Raw genomic sequence first — 25,430 nt, forward strand, 5'->3', positions numbered from 1 at the left:
AAAAAAAAAAAAAAAAAAAGGAGAGGACCAGCAAGATAGCTCAGTGGTATAAAATGCCTGCTTAGGCAAGTTTAGGCAAATGTCCAGGGACCGGTTTGATCCCTGGCATCACATGCTGTGCCAGCCCTAACCCCAGGGTGGGCTGGGCTGGTCACAAAAAAGTGGGAAAAAAAAAAAGAAGAAGAAGCTGGCCCTTCTGCAGGAAGCATGCATAACCCTCTTCTCTACACGCTTCCCTGATGCCCTAGGTGAGCTCTGAGGCTTCTGCCCCCTCAACAGTTCCACATCTTATAATCCCCAGAATAAGACCTGGATTGATAGTTTGAGTGAGGCTCACATGCTGGATGGAAGCACTCTGGTCTGGGAGACAAGGTCACTCGGCAGCATGTTAGAAACTCTCCTTTCACTTTCAGCTTGGAGGATGTTCTGAGAGAAACCAACATTGCCTTTTCTTTGAAACTATTTTTATATGCTTCTTTGGACCAATAGCAAAACTGAACTAATTTTTTAACTCAGTAATCTTTGCAGGCATTTTAATTGGATTAATTCTGCTGGAGGTTCCAAGTTAAAATATTTAACTGGCATTGAGCACCTTATCTTGCTTTCTTCATGCCATAGTGACTTCGAGACATACTGACCACGTTCCTTATTGCTCCAAAATACACAGAAAGCAACTGAGATGCTTCTTTATTTTTATTTTCTCACTGCTTCCATATCAGAATATTTAATTTATCCTGAGCATCTGTACATAAAGTTGTCCCCTAAGAGCTGCCGTGCGCAGGCTCCTGCGGCGTGTGCAGTGTTACTGCTCCAGGGCCGCTCTCAGGACACAGGCCCAGAAGCTGCCTCCTCTCCTTCTTCTGACCTTCCCATTCTTCAAAATACCAATAGAATTTGAAAAGATATAGGAACTTTTCAAAGAATCTAGAGGAAAAATAAATTTATATTTCCCCATATTCTTTATTAATAACCTAGTTGGGACCCACTGTGTATCATGTTTAATTAATATCTAAGCATTCTTATAGCAGGAAAATAAAAAGTAGTCAATAATGAGAATCTTTAGAGAAAAAAAGGAAGGTGAAGACCTTTATATTTAAGAGATAAAAAATGAACATATGAAATATGTAATACAGAATTCATAGCCCTTTTCTGAAATGCATGGGGCTAATGGTATTTCAAATGTTTTCCATATTTTACTTTATTTTAGAATTAGAACAGAAAAATTCATAAGTGATACGGAATTTCACTTAATAAAGTAATATGAATTTCACAGTATTTGTTGAATACATATTGTTGTTTTCCAACTGGTTGTTCATGTTACCATATACAGGCATGTAAAATTCAAAGAAGAACAAAAGAAAGAAATATATAATAAATTAAAGGAAAAAGTGCAAATAATTGAAAAAAGGAGACAAAACAAATTAAGTATAGATACTGGGAACATGGAATGAACTTATTCAAAAGGAAAGAGTTACCGAGTAAGGAGAAGGACAGGAGATGGAGCGGGGGAAAGAGAGTTATCTATGTATGTAGGCAGGATGGTATGAACAACTGTACTGTGCACTTCTGCTGGTTGATGGAAAGGACCAGAGTTTTCCACATTTTAAATAGATGCACAGACTTTAGTAGTTGAGCATCCCTAATCTGAAAATCTACCTGGGACATTCTTTTTTTTTTCTTTTATATATTTAGGACAGGGTATACAGGGTCTTCCGCCTTTGTTCAGTCTCCCAAGTGCTGGGATTACAGGCACATGCCACTGCACCCAGTGGCAATCATGGTCTCAGTGTGCCCCGGGGGCGGGGCCAGCACAGCACACCAGGGATTGAACCCCAGCCACTGCACTCTGCCTACGCAGGTGCTTTAGTCCACTGAGCTATCTGGCTGGCCCTCGTTGGGACACTCTTAAAGTCTGTAACTTTTTGCAATTTGGATTTCTGAATTAGGACATTTTGCATACACTTATTATAGTAGGCAAAATTTGAAGGAGATTTTTGCAACAATCTTAGATAAATAATCGTCTATAATCCTCTCAGTAGAAGTAAGGTTATTAAGAAAACAGAAGAGTGACAAGAACAAAAGTTATTGGAGAATAACAGCAGCACAACAACCAGGGAAAGCAACTCTGTCAAAACAGGTTATTGTAAACTTTTTGTTTATACACATATAAATCTAAGCATTGATAATTATCGCCTGTTTCAGAGAGAGGGAAGGAGACAGGAGGGAGGTGGGAAGGACGTGGGAGGGAGGGACCAAGGAAGGAGAACATCTTCGTATCTCAGAAGGAAAAGGGAAAGGTAAGCAGTGAGTGTTTCTGACAAACAGCCAATAAAATGCCACTTTCTGAAGGATGATGGATGCCCTTCTTTCCTGATGGCTGAAGTGGTGAGCAGCGGTCCTTCGCATACACTTGAGTATACTTAAGACGGAGGAGAATAAGAATGATAATTAACACTCACGGAGCCTTTATTCCTAGGACTTCATAGGTGGGTGTTAACTCACTTAATCTTCACCCCAAAACTGAGACAGGTACTCTAATTATCACCATTTCACAGATAACCAAAAGTTAAGATGCACAGAGACAAGTGGCTTCCTGGAGGTCACAAAGCTGTTGAGTGTCAGAATTTAGACAAGGCGCCTGGGCTCCACAAGCTCAAGTTTAGCTTAAAGCTAAGTGTTAATGTGATTCTTGTGTGAGTTAGGACTTTTACACTGTATTTGGTTGCTCAAGTAATACCAATGCTAAAAAATATACATGAATTTCATAGGAAGCTCTCAAAATCCATTTTATTTCCCCCTTCTGAAGAGAAGAACAGAAGGTAAACACAACTCTGGAGCCAGCCAATGTGCTCTAAGAATCTAGGCCATTCCTTTACCAGCTTACTGACCTGGGAAAGGTCACCTACCCTGTGCTAGTGGGTAGCTATATATATATATTTGTGTGTATGCACACAGACATGCACACACATACACACACCTGGCAAGTGATTATGTTTCCCTATCCACTGATAGCCAACTTGGCCTATGACTTGCTTTGATCAATGAAGCACAAATATGAGAAATCTGTAATTTCTCCTATTATACCATGAAGAGATATATCATGTTCTCACCTCTCAATATAATCAGCAAGTTTCAGGGAGGCTGGCCTGGGACCCACAGTGAGAATAGCTTAGCACAGAGCGGGGGACCTACCATGACATAGAGAGTCTTATTTGGCAATGTGGAAAAATGTATGGAAAGACGCCTTGCCAATTCATGTTCTCCACACTTGTCTTCGGGGGAGTCTAGTGAAGAATGGTATATATGTGTTGAAATGGCAGAAATTGAGACCACTAGTGCTCACCAGAAAGATTTACTGAAGCTGCATACAAACAAGCTTAGAAAGCACAGACAACTACAGCAGCAGCCCTGAGAGATTTCAGACACTTATACTCTTATTTTAAGAAAGAGGAAAGGGAGGCACAAGGTGATTGCTTATCTTTCTGAGAAAAAAAACATGTCAAAATAGTAAACTATTGATTAAGACAGAATCACCATCTCTAGGGTCAAACTCTTTCTGGAATTGATTGTTTTTTTTAAAGAGGGGAATATAAGGAAATACGAAAAATAACTAATCAACATGTTAAATAACCAATACACAAGTTCATTCTACTATTGCTCAACATCTTGTAGATTTGTTCAGGCCCATAAACTCACATGTGAAGTTAGTTTGTAGGGCTGGGTCAGTATCAGGGCTTATCTGAACTAAGGTAGAAAAGAGACAGCAGCTATTTATTCTGAGAAAGTATTATTTGTTTCTTAGCTGGGGTTTGCATGCATACTAGATATCCACCCTGAGAAACAGGATTAGCATGATTATCAGAACTAACAATCTTCAGAAAGAAAAAAAATAATACTAAAATACACATATGGCTGCTTTTGTCTCCTCCTAGTGACAAATAAAACCAAAAGATACCTCTTGCATTTTCACTTTAATTACCTCTAAAAATTTTTAATCAACCAGACAGTAGTGTTATAGTATAATAAATGGAAGGTATAAATGGATAAAAGTTTGTTCTCTTTAATTTTATTTTATTCATTTTCCTAACCCTAGAAGAAAGATATTCCCTAAAGCGTTGCATTTCTGCTAGCGAAAATCCTTTCCCCTATAATTATATAGTCCACCAAAGCAATGAATACACCTTCAGCAGTTCATCATAATAAGTATCAGGAAGCAAATGGCCACCACCTTGAGCGCCTCTCATAATTGCAGAGGCCAGAGGGAAACTGTATTAATCCCAGGGTGTCTCAATAAATCTAGTACTAAAATACTCATGAAAGTTTTTTTCCTGATGCATACATGTTTGGGGCAAGCTCTATATGTAAAGAAAAGATATACATTCTTAGTGGATAATGATGGAAGTGAGATTTGAACGTAGCTTTTGTCATTCTAGAAATGCAAAAGCCTTGTTTCCTCTGCTCTTTGGCTAAGTTCTCATGGCTAAAAGATAAAAGAGAAAGCAAACATGGAGAAAAGGATTCTGCAGACCCCTAAGTACAAGGAAGGTATATTACTCACAACTCATCCTAAAGAACAGGTTGTTACAGATGGGAATGCCATTGCAGGAAGACACCACTGAGGTTCCGCTTTAGGGAAGAGCTCAATCCATTTTATTAAAAAGTTTTAAACTTACTAACAAAGTTAGAAATGAAATACATTCACAAGCAAAATGACTAGAAATGTCCTGCTTAGTCTAGAAGGAAAGAAAACTCAGGAACAAACACACTAGCGAATGGAGAATCTGTAGCCACAATACAATGCGATTGCTGTATGTGTCATCTTGATAAATTAAAGGAAAAGAAACACTGTCACAAAAAGAAAAGAAGGAAATTCACAAACAGTGTCCACAAAAAATGGATAAGAAAGTTTTAAGAGAATGCAGCATTGATTAAAGGCAAGGAAAAATAACAAGATAGTGCCTCTATCTAGCTAACCCCCCACTGCACATGCCTATTGTATTGTTTCCTTTGGCACTGACTGCAAGAGAGCTTCATCTTATGTCTAATAATACCATTATTTATGGAATAGAAGAAAAACATCCTGATAAGAATATACCTCAATAGCAAAAGTCTCTTTCTATATAATCTGAGCACACAGATGAAAAAGAAATGTTTTTTTAAAAGCAACAACAATGACAAAGCAACCAGTGAACAAGATAAGCCCCTGCAGAAGGAGCCACACTGACTGCATCTATTCAGTCCACCGCCTCCCTCTTCTGTCAGCCCAAGAATGGCTAGCTGCTGCCCACCAGAAAGCCTGCTGTGCTAGCAAAGTGGGCCCAAGCTAATGTGTGGCTGTGCGAGGAACACGCTGAGGAAACAGCTGAGAGAGAAAGAGGGCAGCTGACCACACAGCGCCGTGGAACTCTTCTCTCAATATTATGTCATTGACTGATTGTGTGCAAGTCAGTAGAAGACAAAAGATTTTGAAAGGCACATATTATCCTTGACCTCCAAATGCTAGAACTTAGAAAATACTACTTTGGCCTGTGATCTTACCAATGCTCATTTTTGTTTGTTTTGTTATTTTTTTTTAATTTTAAAGAGTAAAAACAGAAGCAAAAGCAAAAACAAAGACTGAAATAGAGTGACATACCACAACACATATGGTACAGAATTTCAAAACAAGAATAAAAAACAACAATGGTTGTTGCAAGCATGGCTAGTGTGAACTCTATAGATGAAATGATTCTGAAATGGGGCTAGCATCTTTTTGTTCTACTTTGGTTTTTGCTGATACACATAGATGGAAATTTTGAAAAATCGGTTGGCTTGAAATTATTGAATATTGATGTTTCCTATTTTTTCAGTTTATATATACTTAACTATATTTAAATACAAACAACTTTATAAAATGACAACATAATGATATATTTCAAAAGGCTACACTGATAATTTGGTAGAAAAAAACAAAGCTATCACTGTGGCAGCTGCTCTCCCATATAACTGTACATGTAGTGTCATTAAATGTATGCAAATTCCTCTTTTGGACTGATGAGGGATCCAAATCTAACACAACAGCTCACACTCTGACTTACGACACCATGTTCCTCCAAACAACATACCGACAGGCATCATTTGTTTGGAACCCAGTGAGCTGTTGGCTACTAATGGCAATTTTACTTTTCTGTAGACACATTATTAAATCAGTGATGATGCCAAGAATCCAGGAAGATGGTGCAGAAAGGGACACCTGTGCGCAGCAAAATTCTTTACAATTTTCTAGGCAATGACAATTTGTCCTAGACAAAGGCAAAAGAAGACTTGGCATCAAAATTTGCTTATGTAAAGTTTTAAAGACTGGCTTTTCATTTTAGAGGAGTGTAAAATTTAAGGAAAGAACAAAGGAATAAACATAGATGCAGTAAGCAATATATGCTTAAGAAAATATTTATATAAATATATAAATGTGTAAGGCAGTTAATGACTAGAGACATCGGCCTCATGCAGTGATGGCAAACCTTTTAGATCTTTCAATGATAACAAGCAGCCAGCTGCAGCACGTGTGCCACAGGTTTGCCAGCCCTGGCCCGGAGTGATAGACTACATCCCATTGACTATCATGCGTAATGGGAGCTCTGTCATTAGGAGATACTTTTTGAATTCAAGTTTCTTCAGAAGTGAGCTTCAGATTCCTCAACCTCAGTCTCAGGTGATAATATGTCCACCCTCATTATTCACACATTCCACATTTGTGAATTAGCCAGCTGAGTCACTGAACACGTTCTCTAACCCTTAAGCCAGCATGCGTGGCGCCTTCCGCATTCTCTTACAGACTCGCACAGATGCCCAAATGGAAAGTGCTATTGTGCATGGTCCCAGCCAAGGTCAAACCATGGACGCTCTGCCACTCTCTCTCTCAACGGGCTCCCTATCTGTGTTCTATGTATTGCCACAGTTTTTAACCTCTGTGCTTTTCATTGGTGACCTCACTGATTAAAAAAGCCCCAAGCATAGTGCTGAAGATTTTTCTAGTGTTCATAAACAGAAAAGTGTGAGAGTACTTATGGTTAAAGCGTGTATATAGGGCTGGGGAGATAGCTCAGTGGTCTAAGTGCCTGCCTGGCATGCACAAGGACCTAGGTTCAAGCCCTGGTACTGCATGCCATGCTGGATGGCCACTGAAACAAAGTGATGGTGCAGCCCTATAATCCCAGTGCTGGGGAGGCTAAGACAGGAGGATCATTATTAGTCCAAGCTGTAGAGCTGCATAATAAATTATTGTGAGTTCAATATTGATGAAACAACAAACCACATAAGGTGTCTTTGAAAAGAAAAGCCCATAAAACACACTTAAGACTTCATCTTTATCAGCTAATGAAAATGTGACTGGTGGTGCACAGAAACCGAGCTGTGTTTCTTCTAATGAAAAGGGTTCAGCTAATTCCATATATATATATATCACCAGTTGTTCTAAAGAAATTTAGGTTAATATCCTGGTAGAGAAACAAGCACAAGTAAGCACTGAGGACTTCTGTCTCCCTACAAGCAAAACCAGTGCTCTTAAGTGTCTGAGAAAAAAAAACAAAAAAACATAAACCTCTAATCTATTGTACTTCACAGAGCAGAGGATAGGGCAAGTAAAACTTCACTACAATGTATTACTAATGCCAGTGTACTAGGGGAAATGGGGAACATTATAGTATTCAGTAAGTGTAACATCATTTTCACTCAGAAGGTATCTGCTTTCTAGAACAGGCTAATATCAGAAAAGATGCTATGGCCTCTCTTCATCAGAAAATCACAACCATGTGTTCATAAATTCTTCAAGCAAATCTCATTAAATTGGCAACTCAGCTCAGACTTCAGCAACTTTCTGAAAAGTGTCAAACCTCTACAGGTTTTGAGGACAGAGCTGTCCTAGCAGACAAGGCAGAGTTTTAAAACTAGGCCTGTAGAAGAGCAAAAACTCACCCATAAAATTCTCATACTAACTGCAACTATAGAATTTAGAAAGCTTCTGTGTATTATTCAGTTTGAACAACAAAAAACCAGTGTGTTCATTAATTATAACAAAGTATGATATTCTTAAATCGGGGTAGATTTAAAAAATCATGTATAGTGTAATATGGTAACTCTTGGTGAAGGCCAAGAGTTCAGATTTCATTGGTTCAGAATCAAGAGCCTAGACAGAGGTTTACCTTTGCTTGACAAGTATTAGAAGTACAAAATAATGCTAAAAGGCTAAGTGACATTATAAGAACCAAAAGTTTTACAAATTTAAGAAAACATATGAAGACCTCAAAGCCAACCATTTGTGTTTGGCTGGTTTACTCAGACAACACTCATTAATTCTGCATGCATTTATTGGAAATATGCTCTGGACTATCACCTGAAATCCTCCAACAAAAGGCACAGTATAATATTTCTGAAGCTTGTTTTCTGCAGGCAATACTGCATGTAAACAGATACAGTGCACACTGATAAGTGCAACTGAAATTGTAATTGCAAAGGCAGAAAAATGTTTTAGAACTGAGGCCAACATTTTGAAAATAACCCTTAAAAGAGACTGTTAGCCTGAGCAGGAAGGGTCCTTCTGGGGTTCCTTTATTAACTTGACCCTGGTTAGTATGAAGTCAGATGTGATGGGATGGAGTAGTTTGATGAGACTTGAGGGGTCACTGTAAAAAGAATAATCACAGTTTTTATTTTTAACATTATGCAGCAAGAGAATTAAATATCTGTGTGTGTGTGTGTGTGTGTGTGTGTGTGTGTGTGTGCACGCATGCACGCCAACTCAGGGCAGAGCTGGCACAGCACATGGTGTCTGGCATTGAACTGCAGTTCCTGCACTTGCCTAAACTTGCCTAAGTAGGTGCTTTAGTCTGCTGAGCTATCTTGCCAGCCCCCAAGGATTAAATATCTAACAGGAATTATACACCTTATTGATTGTTAGAGATAAGATAGAAAAGCCTAAGCTTAGAAATATTGGGATTTTTAGCTGTGCTACTTCACGGCCCAGACTATACAATATCTTGCTCCCCCTTTTCTAGGAGCTTAAGGAGAAGCAAAAGTGGGATGTGAAGAAGATACTTCAGGAGAGAATGGGGTGATCATAGGTTGGTGGCCACATGGGAAGCACAGTTACATGAAGATGCAGGTAGCTCAAAGAGGCTCCTGCGTACTTCCTGCCCAAGGCTCAGGAGGCTGGGATCCCCACTCTGACTAGCTGGCTTGGCTGCATTTAAGGAAATCTTGAAGATCTAGTTCTAGCCATGCCTCCCGCCTTAGTGCCCTCCTCTAGACACAAGGGAGATGGTGATGACAATCTGAAATAATACAAAGGCCCAGACATCTCTAGCCCTAAGCCACATGACAAAAGAACTAGATCATGACATCAAAGATGGGGGTGAAAAGGGATTCAATCATTCAGAAACAAACAGTGAATCACATTGATAGAATGTGTGGAAAACACTAGGTCACTCTCATGATTGACTTAAAACATAGCTATTTATTTATGACTGCATACGTATATTATTTGCATATTTAACATATACTGTACACACAAAAGCACACAATATAATACACATATCATACATGATGCATATAATAAAACTATGTACATACATAATACTAGGGTATAAATTATATATGTATAGTTGTGTAATTCTATTTACCAAAATCCATTTCCTCTTCTTCTGGACACAGAGATCAACTACATTCCCCCATGTCCTCTGCAGCTAGAGTTCCAGACAATAAAATCCAAGTGAAGTCATTTGTGACCCTTCTGAGTGGGCCTCAATAACCTTCACAGGTGACCTTATCCAGCTTCCCTCTTCTTGCACAATGGTAAGAACAGGAACAAGAGCAACCTGGGCAATCGCATTACGAACAAGGCAGTCTCCACCGTCCTGGGTGCTGGAACACTGTCCACCCTGACCTGAGCAGTTACAGGCTCTGCTGTGTGAGTAGGAGATACATTTTGGCTGGCTCAGCAAAAAAAGAGAGAGTTTATTTTTAACATAAGAAAGCCTCTCCTCTGTACTACACACAGTTGAGAATGGCTCACTCTCTGGCAAGCAATGACAGCCATGTTGTTATCACAACTTAAGAAATACAAGGCGTCTCCGGCACACCTTGCTCCCACTTCTATTCCAGTGTGCATCCCCCTGCTCCCGCACCAGAATGCAGCCACAGGCACCAGAGAGAAGATTTCTGCCTACACGGGTGACACACACAGTCCTGCGCTCTCTGGGAGAACACTACTGGGGAACCTAAGTAACAGCCTCAACTCATGCAAACTCATGCCAACATGTGCAGACCTTGGTCCCCTTATTCTGACTTGTGGAAACTTGTGTAGAAAAAGCATGTGTCAAGCAGCAGCCCTCTGAAGGGAAACAGGCATGAGGTGCTACATTAACTCAAAAACTCAGGTATCAAAACTATGACCTGCATTCTTCCCAGAACTCCTTTACAAGGTCATGGTTCCAAGAACATCTTCGCAAGGCTGATGAAGTCAATTCATGAGCATTTTGGAGGTACTGGCACCTAAGGAAACACTGAAATACATTCATTCATTCATTCATTCATTCATTCATTCATTCATTCATTTATTGGTGGAACCAGCGATTGAACTCAGGCCCTTGCGTTTATTCTACTGAGCCATCTCTCTGGCCCTGAAATACATTTTAGCATAGGTCTTAAAAGGACTGAATTTAGTGTGTAATTTCATTAAAATTATGAAGAGAAGATAAACCACATGAGGCACACTAGAAATTCTATGATAGGAAATTTTCTTGTTGCAAATATTCTCAATCAGATCAGAGTGTCTCTTACTACGCAGCACTCCCCCTTGTGCAGTCTCTCCTTAAACTAAGCCTAGGAAAGACTCCAAGCCCTTGCTGAGCACTCCACCCAGAGCACACTGCAAAAGGAAAACACTCATTCTTACTTCCAGATCAAATGCTTCTGCAGTGGCTTATCATTTGCTTTTCTACACATGCTTCCAGGAAAACCTATTGTGTGCTTTGGGAGTAGTGGCGCGTGGCTATAATCCCAGCACTCTGGGCCACTGAGGCTGGAAGATCACAAATTTGAGTCCACCCTAGGAATTTAGCAACTTAATGAAAAACTGTCTCAAAATGAAAACAAATAAATTAAAAGGACTGGGGATGTAGCTCAGAAGACTTTGAAGAAGGAGAGAAGGAGGAAGGGAAACAAGGAAGGAAGGGAAACAAGGAAGGCAGGCAGGCAGGCAGGCAGGCAGGCAGGCAGGCACCAGGCAGGCAGGCAGGCAGGCAGGCAGGCGAGAGGTGTGAAGCCCCTCCCTCCAGTTTTGCACTAAGTAACCAGTTTTTGAGAAATCACAACCTCTCTAGTCTCAGTTTTCTCATTGTCAAGCACGATGAATAGAAGAAGGAATTTCTCCAGCTCCCTTGCCACTTCTTTCAGTCTATGTATCACCATGTATGCATTTTTAATTTCAGATTAATAATAAACCCCAATTCCTTTACTTTTTAAGGTATTTGTGTTACACATACAATCCATAATTTAAAACAGGACCTTAAAATAGTACTCTACAGTTAATTATATTAGAATCTAGAGTATAAAGGTTCCTCAAGGAATACAAAGTAGAACTGCTTGCTATGTGAATCAACAATCTCACTTTGAGTGTAAACCCAAAGGGACGGAAATCAGGGTGCCAACCCACACTCTGCTGTTTGTTGTAGCAATATTCACAGTGGCCAAGTTACGAAATCAAGCTAGGTGTCCACGAACAGATAAACAGGTGAAGAAGATGTGGCATATATACACCATGGAACTTCATTCATCTATGGACAAGAAATAAAATCCTGTCATTTGTAGCAACATGGAGGAATCTTAGTGCATAAATCAAAATAAGCCTGATGCAATTTTTTCACTTATATGGAAGCTAAAATGTCTATTTCGTAGATATAATAAGCAGAATAGCGGTTTCAGAGACTGGGAAAGCTATGAGAGAAGAGGGAATAAAAGAGTATGTGAATAGGCAAAGACTTAAAGCTACAATAAGTGGGCAATGATAGTGGACAATATTCTTTGCATATTTCGAAGTGGCTCAAAATAGGACTTTGTTCCTAACACAAAAAATAAAATAAAGGTTTGAGGTAATGGATATGCTCACCTTAATTTGCTTACTACACATTGCATATATGTGTTAAAATACCACACTATACTGCATAATTATGTACAATTAAAATTGTTAAAAATTTTAAGGTTGCTTGAAAAGATCATGCCGCATTCTCCTAAATAGGAAGTTTTCATACCTGCTATTCCACTCAGCAAAATTCATTTATCAAAATCCATTTAATATATCATGGGTAGACATCTCCCAAAATATAGTTTCTTATTGTGTTTACTAGAAAGAATTTTTAATGAGCAGCTGCCTCAAAATTAATGAATGTGCATAGCTTACACTATAAAGTTACAAGCTAACTCCTATTATAACTAATATAGTTTCAGCGAATAGCTCAGCCAGCCATACTCCAGCTGAGGGCCTATTTAGAACAGAATGTGACCCTAACAGATTTATAAGAGCACATCTGAGCTCAGAATGGACTTTGAATAAACTATCCCGTAAAATAGCATACTAAAGAATTCCAGCAAACCCAGGAAATCCTACAATATCTCAATTCTTCCTATTGGCTCTTTTTAAAAAATATTTTTTTTCATCTTTATTTGTTTATTTGGTACAGGGTTTTGCTATGCAGCTTGGACTCAGACTCATAGTGATTCTCCTGTCTCAGCCTCCCCAGGGGCTGGGGAGATGGATTAGTGGAATAAGCACTTCCTTGGCAAGTGTAAGGGTCTGAGTTCAATCCCCGGTTCCACCAAGGAAAAAAAAAAGAGTTCCATTCAGTCTCCCCAGCACTGGGATTACAGGCATGTGCCACCATGCCAGATTTTGGGGACTGGCACAGGTGTGCCCCAGGTTCTGGGGCCAGCACAGCATGTGGTACCAGGGATCGAACCCCAGTCCTTGTGCTTGCCAGGCAGGTCCTTAGACTGCCCAACTATCTCACTGGTGCTTCCGAAGCACTTTTTTCTATAAAAGAAAACAAAAACACATTAAATAAAGCTAAATACTACTTTGCCAAAACTTAAAAAAAAAGCTAAATCAGAAGTCATTGAAAGAAAATAATTATACATCTTGCTGGTGCATTTGTTCCATTTTTGTGAACATTCACACTTATGTAAGGGATGTTTCCATCACTTCTTTCACTTAGATTTCCACATCCTAGCATTAATTATTGTATGTAGGCAAATTACCAACTTTTCCTATTTAACACTAAATAAACATGGCCTTATAAAATTATACTACACCAAGTAATAAATAAATAAAATCTTCTAAAATCATCATTTTATAACTAGTTTTGAAGGAGGAGACCGTGACATCACAATTTGGAAAAAAACTGTACATTTCATCACTGAAGTCTAGCGTCATAGTTTGTTTACTTATAATCTTAGTCATACATATAGAAAATCTACTCTTCTAGACCCTACAATCTAAAGTTAATATTTAGGAATATTTTGAGAACTGGTATAAAAAAGTAAACGGATAAAAACACAAGGCAGATATGTGGTAGATGACAGAATTACAGTTGCAGATCAACACACACCCACATCTGTGGCCAGTATAAGGGACACAGAATCACGAACATAACACACCAAAACCCTGATGCAAAGCAAAGTCCAGTATCCAGACACGTAGCCTGCCCCACAGCCTAACTCCGATGGCCCTTCAGGAGCCGCATAACTGATTTATTTTCATCCAGATGGCCAGCGATCTGAGCAGACTTGGCATGCTGACTGGGTCTTGGGCATGCTTATTCAGTGAGTCCTGAAAGCCATTATTCACTAATTTCATGTGGAAATGAAATTTCAGCTTCCCATTGTGTACAAATAACTTGGGCACTTACCCCACATACAAAAAGTGCTTTTTGTCAGGCAGGAATGGACGGCTGGAATGCCAAATCCTTCCTGTATGCTTCTCTGGCCCAGACCCAAGCTGGCATATGGCAGCACCACCAACCACCTCCGTATAAAGTACTACGTGAATGCTTCAAGCAAACTCTGATAATGCAATTTACAGAACACATACTGGACTCTTCTCTTTGGACTCTATTTTCCTTCAGGATAGAATACTCATCTCAATTTATAGAAAAGCATTTCATTATGTTTTTGCACTTTGCCTCCAACCTGTCAACACTGACTTTAATGAAAGATAACTTCAACACAACTTCGTTGTATTTAAGAAACATCATGAGTTTCTAAGTTTTCTTACCTTAACATTTTCTTATTATAGAATAAAATCTTTGACAGAGGCTTCATTTTCTACTTCAATTCAGGAACTGGTAGGCAAAGAAAAACTGACTTTCAGAGAGCAAGTGAGATGTTTCAGCAAAGTTCAGGGGCTTTGCTTAAAAGATTCCCACACTGCTTATAAACAACTATTGGTATTTTCTGGAACTTCATTCCAGAAATTGTTTGCTTTTAAATGTCAAGAACTCTCTTTCCTGCCCTCTTTTGGGTTTTATTTCCGACTTAAGTGTACTACCCAGCAATAATAATTAAAAATAAAAAATTCACAGAAACACAATGACATGTCGTACTCTACTTGAGAAGCACCAAATATCTTAAAACTTTATCAAAATCAAGACTTTTAGCTTTTGCATGACTTTTGGCTCATCCCCAAGGAGATTTATTTACATCCAGTGCTCGCGTAGGCAGCACATCTACTAAAACTGGAAGGACATAGAGAAGATTAGCCTGGCTCCTGTGCAAGGATGACACACAAACTTGTAAAGTGTTCCATATCTAAAAAAAAGAAAAGGCTTATTTACATCTTGTTTGCAAAATATAATTTGTATTTATAAATACAGGCATTTGTCTCATACTTAGCAGTTGATACAAGTTGTATCTCCGGGACTGATATTATTTCCCAAGGGAAATTCCCAGAGACTTGAGATATGGTTGTTTATGATGATCCCTTCTCTTCTCATTCTGAGTTGTAAACGGCTTTCCCTCCTCCCTTACTTTTATCTACGCTGCCATAAGGCTCCCTTTACAGGAGGAGGTCTCTTGCTTTCCATTTACTCCAGGAAAGTGTTTGGTCTGGCAGGTCTTCCCCAGGTTGGTTTCTAGATAAACTGCAGGGTGAGATGAATGATATGTATGTAGGGATGTTTTGGGCATTAAAAACAAAAATGACCAAGACCATACCAGCTTAATGTTTCTACTGAATTACTCATCCAGTTTCAAAAATAGCAATGCTGTCAGAATCTGACTTGTTTAAACATTCTGGTTTCTTCTAAACAATAGAAACAACAGAGAGAATACGAAGCAAAATCAATTTGTATTTATCCCTGGAATCACTCTATTATTGGAAAATGGCCTGCCATTTAAAAAGTCTTACTTGGTGTTCTAATAGTGTTTGTAAATAGGATATCATGTCTGCATCTTGTACGGCAAATAACCACTAGGAAGAGAGTATGCAATGTGTTAATTATTGAAACTGTCCTACCAATTTGATTTGAAACTGTCTCATTGCTATATGTCTCTCAATAAAATTATGTAAAAAGATTAATTAAATTATAAAAAATGTCTTACTTGGACTCTGGGTATCTTAAGTGCATTTAGTGTATACAGCTAAGGGGGTGGGCATCCTTAACCAAGTTCATACAATCTTTGGAAGTCACTTTGCTCGATCAGCTTTGAAACAAACACAAATGGAAAATCATGCTTGGAAAACCATAAAGACACTACAAGATACTTACTTCTCAATTGAAAGATATGTAAATAATAAAACTAAAAAGTCTGTATCTTTCCTCATCTTCACCTTCTACATCTTTACTGGGAAGGCTGTTTACGGCAGTCTTAAATGACACAGTGTGTACATTGTATACAAGATCAGATGATCACAAGTATTTGTGTTAGGTGACCACGAAATTTAGAGTAACATGATATATCTTCTGTGTGTACTTTCTTTCCCAAAACAGACAAAAAAAGTAAGACTTTACCATAATGTTTCTTTCAAATATTAAATACATTTTTAGATGACAAAACTATACTAAAACATCCAAGCTACCCACTTCTTGGGTCTTTGAGAAATCATTTTTCATATTCGTCTTTTTAAAAAAAATCTGGAAATAGCAAAATCTGGGTTCTTCTATAATGTAAGAGTGGCCCCATTTTTAAATTCACAAACCAGAGTTTCTATGTGCAGGGCAAGACACTGCTCCACAGAGTTGTACTTGGAGACAGAACCTTTGTGTGCATCGTTATTGAACAGAAAGGCAGGTCTAGTCAAATCTTGGACCTGTGATGGGATTTTAAGTCTGCCTCTAACAGCCACTTGATTGAAGAATTTTCCAGCATTTCATTTATGGAATAGCAAGCTCCTGGCAATGCTTGTCTTGGCAGCTATCATAATGTAATGGAGAAAGCTTAGGAAGAGCTTCCTCCACAGCTTTTGCTTTTGACTCGGCCTAGTAGCTATGGAAACCATCTTGCCCAGGTCCATCGGTCTTCTTTCTTGCAAACTACATGAAATAAAACTATCTCTTACCCTTGTTGGAAGCTTCATTTTTCAACCCAGTCACCTTATCTAAGCATCCTCCACCTTTAGCTCAGGCATTTGCTCACTAGAGCGATCATATTTGATGGATAATTTGGATTTGAATCAGGAAATACGTGATGTTAAGCCAAACTTAAATCCATCTTTATTGTCGCCCACAATCTATTTGTCTGTACAAGACCTTCCCCACATCCAAAAAATTAGGGAATTTTCAATTTTGCAAAAAGTCAAAGCAGAATAACTTATCTTCCAATATTCATAAATTTGTCTCATTACTTTATCATCACCTTCCTCTTTAACATCCCATCAGTCTCACATGATGTCTTGATAGAGCACTGTGCACAGAGCATTATTTTATGCACAGTAAACATAATGCTGAAATCATTAAAATCTATGATACCCAACACAGTCCTAAAGAAGGACAATGAGCCTCAGGACATACAAGAACTATTATAAAGTGCTGCATTAAGACAGTGCCTTTGAAGGAAAAATATTTCATTAATAGACCCATGGAACAAAAGGCAGATCCAGAAACAGATGCACCCATGGTTTACTTAAGTGGTCCCCAGAAGGGCAGTGACAAGGGAAGCAACAGGGAACCAAGGATCTCTTCCTATAAGATTCTGGATCACCAGAGAAGTAATGGACCCAGTTCTTAAGGACTGTAACAAGCCAGAAACTAATTCCTCACGGACTCTAAATATGATAGACAACAATAAAACTTTTATTGAATAACAAAACCAAAACAATGCAGATCTTGACAACTAGAGTAAGCTCTAGGGCTTCTTAGGGGAAGTAAACAGTACTAAGAGGTGAAACCTGATAAATGGGCTCTCTTAACAATATCTCTTCCGCAAGACAAATTCAATAAAATTAAGAAGACACAAAATGGAATAATATATTTTCAGTATCTATACTCAATTAGGGACTTGAAAATAACAAGCATCTGTGATCAAGAACACAGAGAAAATAAAGCCTTCATTCCCAGCTGGTAGAGGGTAAATGAGTATGACCATTTTGGTGAACTGTTTGATAGTATCTTCTATAGCCACACAGATGTCTATTCAAGGTCCACAAAGCAATTGCCAAAAATATGTACAAGAGTGTTCGTACTAGCATGCTTCACAAAAAGCCTGAATCAGGAAATACTCAGTTGCCCAATGATGACCCACTTATAAATAGCTATAGTGTGTTCAGCTAATAGAACATTATACACTTTTATGGTTTGTGTCTAGAGGTCCTGTCAAGGCGGCCTGCAGCCAATGGGGGTGGGCTTCTACAGTCTGTGATTGATTTGTGGTCCAGTTCTGGGATTACTTGAGGCAGGTAGCCTGCATATGACACATGCGAGGGGAAGAGGCTTGCTCTGGCTGCTCTTAGGACCCCTTTTCTTTTGCTGTCTATTGCAAACATCAGCTACTGCCTCTGCCATGTGTCAATCTGTCTTGGAACCAGCCAAGTGTGCACTTGAAACCTCCACAAACTGTGAGCTAAAGAAACCTTCTTCCCTTCCTTAAGTGGGTGTGTTGGGTGTTTTGTCCCAGAAAAGAGAGAAAAGTAACCAAGACAAACAGTCACTAGCAAGAACAATTTATATCTATTTGCAATACCATAGGTAAATATCACAATTACAACTTTTACTGAAAAAAGAGATAAAAAACAAAACACAGCTATTGAATCACTGCTCCTAAAAAGCTCATAAAACTCTATGGTAACATAAATCAGAATAATATTTGATTGCAATTAAAACAAGTCACAGGTATATTCTTGGGTCCTTTTTGAGTTGAATTCTGTCCACATGGGTGTTTTCAGTTTGTGACATATCAACATGCCAACCCTTTGACTTGTGTGCAATTCTATATGCATGCAATAATTTAATAAATGGTTTTGGACAATTAAAGGCATCATCCCTACTTTCAGTGAACAGATGATATAATTTTATTAAATCCAGACAAATTAGTGAAAAAACATGAGCACATTACAGGCAATACATCACAATTAGTTTCAATTAGCACATTCAGCAACTTCCTATACTGCAACCAGTATTTTAGTAATGATAAAAACATTTATAGATATAGGAAAATTTCTCTACTTAACAAGAGTTTATAGCTCAAAGAAAGAGAGGAGCTAAAATTTAATTTAACACACGCACACACACAAAGAGAAACAGCAGACACTAAATGATTATAATGCTAAGGCAGTCCACTCTCATATGTTCCAACAGCTGTGCTACAGGGATTGAGAAAGAATGATGGTCAGGGCCTGAAATTATCAAGAAAGGCCCCATGGAAGAGGCAAGTGTGAGCCCAGAATAGAGGCCAGAAGAGCATCTGAACTCCCAGTCTCAGGAGGCAGCACTGGGAGTAATTCTTGGGAGGAGACTGTTTCAGGAGAGGAGTAGGGAGCCTGCATAAATTAAGTCCTGGGGGGCGGGTACATAGGGAAGAGTCACTGGCCAAAGTAGGAAAAGCACACAATGCCAGTGACTCTTCAAACTGTGGGTTATAGTACACTGACAAGGAATAAAACAAAAATAATAAAATAAAAATCATTTTAGGATGCTGCAACTAATATTCTTTAAGCATGTCAGAAGGTCACACCCGAGTCCTCTACACAGGTATTATTCAGGACTGTGCAGACTGCATGTGACGAACAAGTGAAGCATCAACACAATGGTCGTCTCACCTACCTCTGCCTGCAATACATCAAATGTATAGTATTCACTCATGAAATTCTTGGCTTTGTGATGTGTACATATTTAAATACAAATAAACACATATATGCATACAGTTGAAACATAAAACATATTTCTTTTAGTATTTGCAATCAAAAAGGCTTGGAAATTATTCCTCTAAAAGTAGAGTTCTGTAGAATTCATTGAGCAAGAAAAGGCTTGAATATGGGCCAAAGAAGACTGAAGTATGAGGAGGTGCAGAATAAATGAACAAACAGACTGGTGATGTAGAGTCTACATTCAGAAAACAGCCGAAGCTTCTCCAGTTGTGCATAAGTCTTAGGGGTTGTTTATTCTTTCTGGCTGCCCTATTTCCCAAGGAGCCCAGCCCAGCATCTACTCAGTAACTCTGAATGGGACTTCAATTCAACCATTTTCAAATTCTAATTCTTCTTGCCCAATCTATCTAGTAAATTTTGAGACCTTACAAACTGAATCCTTTATATTCTATGTACTATTTATAGCTTTTTAAAATTGTGTTCCATTTATTTAAAACACCAAATAAGCCCCAGCCCTGCTTGAGAAGTGTGAAATAATACAGTATGGAGCAGGGACTGTATTCAATGTTTTCTCATTGAATTATCCTACATCATCTCCAGAAAAATGGATGGAACTTATTTCTTCAGTGAAATAAGTCACTTACACAAGTTCAGTTCTACATGTCCTTTCTCACATGTAGATGTTTAAGAAAAAGTCATTGGGAGTGTATAATAGTGATTATTACTATGAATAACCACTACAAAGACAACAATATGCAAGGCATTAATTATTGAAGCTATCCTATTAATCAGTTTTGAAACTGTCTCATTGCTATTTGTTTCTATATAAAATTAATAGAAAAAAAGGATTTCAGTTAAAAAAAAAGAATACGAGTAAAAGGGAATTATAGTGAGTTCTGGTTTCTGTTTTTTTTTTTTTTCTATAGAATAGCAGAATGATTATAGGTCACAAAAACCTATTAGATATTTTATGAACAGGAAGAAAGGTGCTTGAGAGCTCCAAATTCAAAGCAATAAGGAGTTGGAAACATCAATTACCTTCATGTAATCAGTATGCATTGTACAGGCATCTTGAAATAGCACACTGTACCCCACAAATATGTACAACTAAAGTCAATTGTCTTAACAGTTGTCACGTTCCTACACAACTGTCATGATACCAACCTAGCTCTAGTAAGACTAATGACTGTTTTCTGATCATCTCATTAATGGTATATATGTAAAACTTTTGAACTGGTAAAAATTCTTTTTGCATAGAGCAATTTCATCCGATGCTAATTTCTTATTCCCTTAACATTTTTCAACATTCAATTATAATCATATAAAAATTTCCCAATCCCTTCAAATTTTACAACTTTAAATTAAAATGCCATATCCAACACCCACCTATGTGCCCACCCTCATCACGTTAAATTAAAGGAAAACCCCCTGGGAACCCCACGTCATATATGGTGGAAACATTCCAATAAGCCACACAAAGCACTTATTGTGAGACTATATCCCTGAGTTGTAAATGGCCAAGTCAAGCACATGAATATGTCTTTTCTTTGCAGAAATGCATCCTGGAAGCAGAGAAGACCTCCGCTGATTCTGAAACCCGGTGACCTGGAAGCAGACAGGCGTGGCTGAGCCCAGGTGTGCACTTCCCTTGTGTGCTGCATGTGTCTATCTTTCCCAATCCCCACGGGTTAGTGATCTCCAACACCCTTCCCCCACCACATCCTACGTTCTGCTGTGGCTACCTCAGCACACATTTGTCTCATCTCATGTTCTAGAATGACTCACAAATACTTTAAAATGCTCCTTTATGTTAGCAAAATGACCCTAAAATTTTAAGAAATGTACCATCACAGTAACTACCATCTCTTGGCTCATAAGGTCACTCAGTTTTTATTACTAGTTAATAGTCGCATTATTGATCAAATGTCCAAAGAAGCTCAAGAATTCGTCCTGAAGACCAGGTATAGCTGAGCATTGTGGTGCATTGCTATAATCCCACCTCTGGGAAGGCTGAGGCAGGAGGATCACTGTGAGATCAAAACCATCCTGGGCTATTTAATGAACTCAAGGCCAGCCTGAACTACACAGGAAACCCCTGTGTCAAAAAGAAAAACAAAAGAAAGAAAGAGCGAGCGAGCGAGCTACATATATACCCTGAGAAAGCTGTTGGCACACAGTAAGGAAATGGGTCCTTTGCTAAAAGGGAAATGGCAGTGATTTCCACAAAGCACAGTTGCTTTCATTCCAACTAGTCACACTGCTTGGACGGCATTCCTGCCACCGTGAGAGGAGGCGGGGAAGATGACACTATCTTGATAAAGTGCAGCAAGCTCATCTGCATGCCTTGGCTTTTTTTACTACATTCCAAAATACAAGTTCCAACGCCAGAGCGGATGTGCTCGGTTCACTTTCTGGTCTCCCTCCCTAGTTCAGGCTGGCCTGAACTCACTGTGCAGCTCCAGGCTGGCCTCAGACTGGAAGCTATCACTCTCCCTCTGCCTCCCACGGGCTGGGGGTAGAGGCATGCCATCACCCCCAGCCTTCTGTTATTTAAAAAGGGTTTCGTAGGGGCTGGGTAGATGATTCAGTAGAAGAAGTGCTTCCCTGGCAAGCGCGAGGGTCTGAGTTCATTCCCCAATTCTGAAAAAAAAAAAAAAAAAGAAGAAGAAGAAAGAAAGAAAGAAAGAAAAAGAAAAAAAGAAAGAAAGAAAAGAGTTTCTCTTCTTTCTATCTCACCCTGGGGCTGAATCCCTCAGAGCCCCACCAAAAGGTATCCATCTTCAGATGGAGACCGTCCATCAAATTGGGCCCCAGCCCCACATTTCTTTTCCATGTCTTCCCTCTACATGAGTAGCGAACAGGACATAGAACAGCAAGTCGAGACAACTTCAGAGGGCAAGCTGAGCCTGGAAGAGCAGCACGTGGTGGCCCGAAGCCCTGAGTTGCAGTCCAGATTCTGCTACCAACTTGCCTTGTGTACTTTATTAATCCACTTGCACTTCTTAGGCAGAGCAGCTTTGACGCTCTCCTCCACAGCCAAGTCCCACCGCACAAGTTCTTAGAAGCAGGCTGTGCTCAGACTGGCCCTGCACAGCGAGTGAGTCTAAAACCCGGCTGCTCCGGTTTGTTTCCCAGTAGGTCAGTGGACTCAACCATGGTAACAGGCAAGTTCACTGTTTCTTCCTTGAGTTCTAACATACACCTTCCGACCCTCTCCTCACTACTAAGTTTCAGACTGGAAATAATCCTAAACATTTTCCTTTATTTTATTTTCTCTCTTTCTTTCTCAGAGGATGCCCCTAAATTTATTTGCCCTACACTGTGACTGACTCTGTAACCATGCCCATTCTCAGGCCTGTAACCTATCCTAGGTTCCAGAAAGCTTTCGTCTGTATTAAAGTACTAATAGTTGACAAGATTGTGCCTCTGCCTCTCTCCCACCCTGTATTATCTAGGTCCTAACCCCTGAAACCTTACATGCCTCTGCAGGATTAAGTAAAGATCTTAGAACATGAAAATTATTTTGCATTACTTGCGTGGGCTCAGTATAATCAGAGATGTCTCTACACAAGGGACTCAGAAGAGGCCAAGTGACAGAAAGGTAGATGGCAACGGGAGCAGGGGTCCTAGTTATCCCATTACTGGAAGCGAGCCACAAAACTGAGGAATGTGACCTTTAGTTTTAGAAAATGATTAAGGCTCATTGCCCCCATAAGCCCTCCAGAAAAAATGCAACAATTTGATAAAAGGATTTCCAGAATCACAAAATAATAAATGTGCATTGTTTGAACCTACCAAGTTTGTGGCTAATTGTTAAGCAGCCTCAAGAAGTTCTTCCATCCTCCAGGCTGTTCTGAGAACTGCTACCCTCTCCCAGCCACCTTCCCTTCTCTCTCGCCTTGTCCCCTTCCAGTAAATGTTTGCTGAGGATTTCCCAGATTCCTGCTTTGCCATCAGTACTGAATACTGGACACCAGAGACATTGTCTCTAGGCTCATGACCCTCGCAAGCCAACAAGAAGCTCTGACCCAAAGAGTACAAATGTGAGGAAGAAGTACACGATACCCAAGGGAGAAAATGGGGAGCTGAGAGGTCTCTGGAGGGATGAAGTTTAGGCGAAGCCCTAAAGGTGAGAGGTCATTTGGCTGGAAAGGGGAGATAGGCAGCCAGTGTGCTATGTAAACAGTGGAAAGACAGTGGTCAACAAGAGAAACCAGATGGGCAGGTAGCGCCCAGCCAATCAGAACTCAGGGTCTACCACAAGGACCTGTCATTGTGTCACTTCAGCCCAAGGAGACAGGCTTACCCAGAGCAGAGGGCTACGTGAAAACCTTGTTTCTCAAGACAACATTGGGGAAGAAACTTCACAACACAAGGGCAAACATTGACCTTGAAGCCTTTTATTCAATGTGGAAATATTCATCCTGGGCTATGTGACAAATCTTTATCAGGAAGAATTTTATCTCTCAATGAGCTGACCACTGAGCAGGGCCCAAAGGAAAAGGTCAAGGCACAAAGACATGCCACAGAGAAGGAAGAAGCAGCCAACCAGGACGGCCTTCAAGGGCGGAACCCAGCAGGACCATGACCTGGGAGAGAGGCCGCTGGCCACAGCCCAGGCTCAGGCAAGGCTGGGACAGGAAGGGCAGAATGACCTGCTTCACGTTTTCCACCAGACAAATCCCACGGAGGCTGAACCACCACCTCGCCCCCAGCAGGAACCACGCACTCAGTGTGGACCAGGCCACTGCTTGGAAGCTAGTGAGAAAGCGTGCCAGGACGGCCTCCCGAAACTCAGACGGGAGGCCGAGGATGAGGCCTACACTCCTCAGGCAGAAACTTCCCGCTTGTGTGTCTCACTGCTGGTTGTTTCCTCAGTGGAAAAGAACCTAAATTGGAAACAAATTCCCTCAGATTTACTTTTATTATCCTTTAAAGCGAACATCTGCTGCTAGTCACTGTCAAGCAGTAGAATAGCAAACTGACAAACTATGCGTTTTGACCCAGACTATAATACCGCTGTTGAATTCCCTGAGAGACAAGCCAGGCCTTGACCCAGCACACTGGTCCTTGCGTGGTGCTGTGGCTCTGACCTCTTGAGGCACAGGGGTTTACAGAGAACAACCCCGACTAGCACTTGGCAGATGCCAAAAAGCCATACAAAATCATTTGTTTTGACTCTGCAAGACATTCCACCTAAAGCAGAAGTTTGCTGCTCAATAATACTGCTGGTTTAGATGGGAAGTTCAGAAAATGCAAATGAAATCAGTGCCTATAAAGAAACACAACTCTTAACATTTTAAAAAGCTCATTCCTTTTCCTAGCAATGCATACCAGATACGCTACAAATGCATATTTCTGTCCCATAAGAAATCAACCCTATTTTGTGTACAATATTACAGCAGCTCTCTAAAATCAAGGTCTTGGGCTCTGAAATTGTACGGAAATTTCATAACATCTGGCCAAAGCTATAACCCACTAAAACATTATTTAAATTTATTTAGGAAAAAAATGGGTGTACCTTAACTTAGTCCAAGAATTTAAACAGCACGCCCTAGGGGAAAGGTAGCTGCAATGGATTAATAATGCTATCCTAAGAAGGGGAGCAGCCCTCGTCAGAAGACAGTGGCATTCTAATCCCCACATCTGGTCACTGAACAAACAGGAGAACAGTAGTCTGGCTTTCAGATGACAAAGATGAGTATTAGCAACAAGAACAGAGCTCCAGGCAGCAAAGTTTACTCGGGAAAGCTGTCAGATTTCTTTGCCCAGAAATCTTGAAAAATAAATAAATGGTAAATGCATCCGCTCATGTTGGTACTGACGCAACCATGCCTAGAAGGTGTTGCACAGAGGAAGGACACTTTGAGCTTACCCTGTCACCACAGGGTTCTTTTTCTAGTCACCATCAAGAAGACACATGAAAGTTTTGTCCCCTACCAATGTCACGACTCAGAGAATCTCATCACAGGCGGAGGTCTGGCTCCCCTCCACAGCTCAGGAACCATCAGATCAGATCAAAAGAGGTCTGTGTAGAGCACTGCTGTTGTGGAACGGTCACCTTTAAACTCCAATGACACGTTTCTTCCACCCTGCCACTGAT

General features: G+C 39.9%; 1 protein-coding gene and 1 non-coding gene across 6 annotated transcripts in view; one reads left to right on the forward strand and one right to left on the reverse strand.

Moving 5' to 3' along the window:
* The window catches only part of Nckap5 (NCK associated protein 5), a 959,001-nt gene that overhangs the window by 590,038 nt on the left and 343,533 nt on the right, over positions 1 to 25,430 (reverse strand). The window lies entirely within an intron of this gene.
* LOC111815328 lies at positions 14,733 to 14,839 on the forward strand. Its single transcript, XR_002820034.1, has one exon. It is a non-coding gene; the product is annotated as a U6 spliceosomal RNA (small nuclear RNA).

Source organism: Octodon degus, unplaced genomic scaffold (assembly GCF_000260255.1).
Source record: "Octodon degus isolate 3935 unplaced genomic scaffold, OctDeg1.0 scaffold00014, whole genome shotgun sequence".
In the NCBI taxonomy this organism is placed as follows: Eukaryota; Metazoa; Chordata; class Mammalia; order Rodentia; family Octodontidae; genus Octodon; species Octodon degus.